Here is an 850-nt window from a genome sequence, read left to right on the forward strand (position 1 = left end):
AGACACAAAAAACTAGCTGGGCGAGGTGGCGGGTGCTTGTAGTCCCAGCTACGCGGGAGGCTGAGGCAGGAGAATGGCGTGAACCCGGGGGGCGGAGCTTGCAGTGAGCCAAGATAGCACCACTGTACTCCAGCCTGGGGCACAGAGCAAGACTCCGTCTCAAAAAAAAAAAAAAGAAAGAAAAGAAAAAACTTTAAAATTTAGTAAGAAATAATTTTTTTTTCCAGCCAGGCACAGTGGCTCACGCCTGTAATCCCAGCACTTTGGGAGGCCAAGGCGGGTGGATCATGAGGTCGGGAAATCGAGACCATCCTGGCAAACATGGTGAAACCCCGTCTCAACTAAAAATACAAAAAATTAGCCGGGCGTGGTGGTGGGCGCCTGTAGTCCCAGCTACTCGGGAGGCTGAGGCAGGAGAATGGCTTGAACCTGTGAGGCGGAACTTGCAGTGAGCCGAGATCTCACCACTGCACCCCAGCCTGAGCAACAGAGCGAGACTTCGTTTAAAAAACAGAAAACAAAAAGAAATCTTTGGCCGGGCGCGGTGGCTCAAGCCTGTAATCCCAGCACTTTGGGAGGCCGAGACGGGCGGATCATGAGGTCAGGAGATCGAGACCATCCTGGCTAATACGGTGAAACCCCCGTCTCTACTAAAAAATACAAAAAACTAGCCGGGCGACGAGGCGGGCGCCTGTAGTCCCAGCTACTCGGGAGGCTGAGACAGGAGAATGGCGTGAACCCGGGAGGCGGAGCTTGCAGTGAGCTGAGAGCCGGCCACTGCACTCCAGCCTGGGCGGCAGAGCAAGACTCCGTCTAAAAAAAAAAAAAAATAAATAAAAATAAAAAAGAA

Source organism: Rhinopithecus bieti, unplaced genomic scaffold, assembly GCF_001698545.2.
Source record: "Rhinopithecus bieti isolate Rb0 unplaced genomic scaffold, ASM169854v2 scaffold_9899, whole genome shotgun sequence".
Classification (NCBI taxonomy): domain Eukaryota; kingdom Metazoa; phylum Chordata; class Mammalia; order Primates; family Cercopithecidae; genus Rhinopithecus; species Rhinopithecus bieti.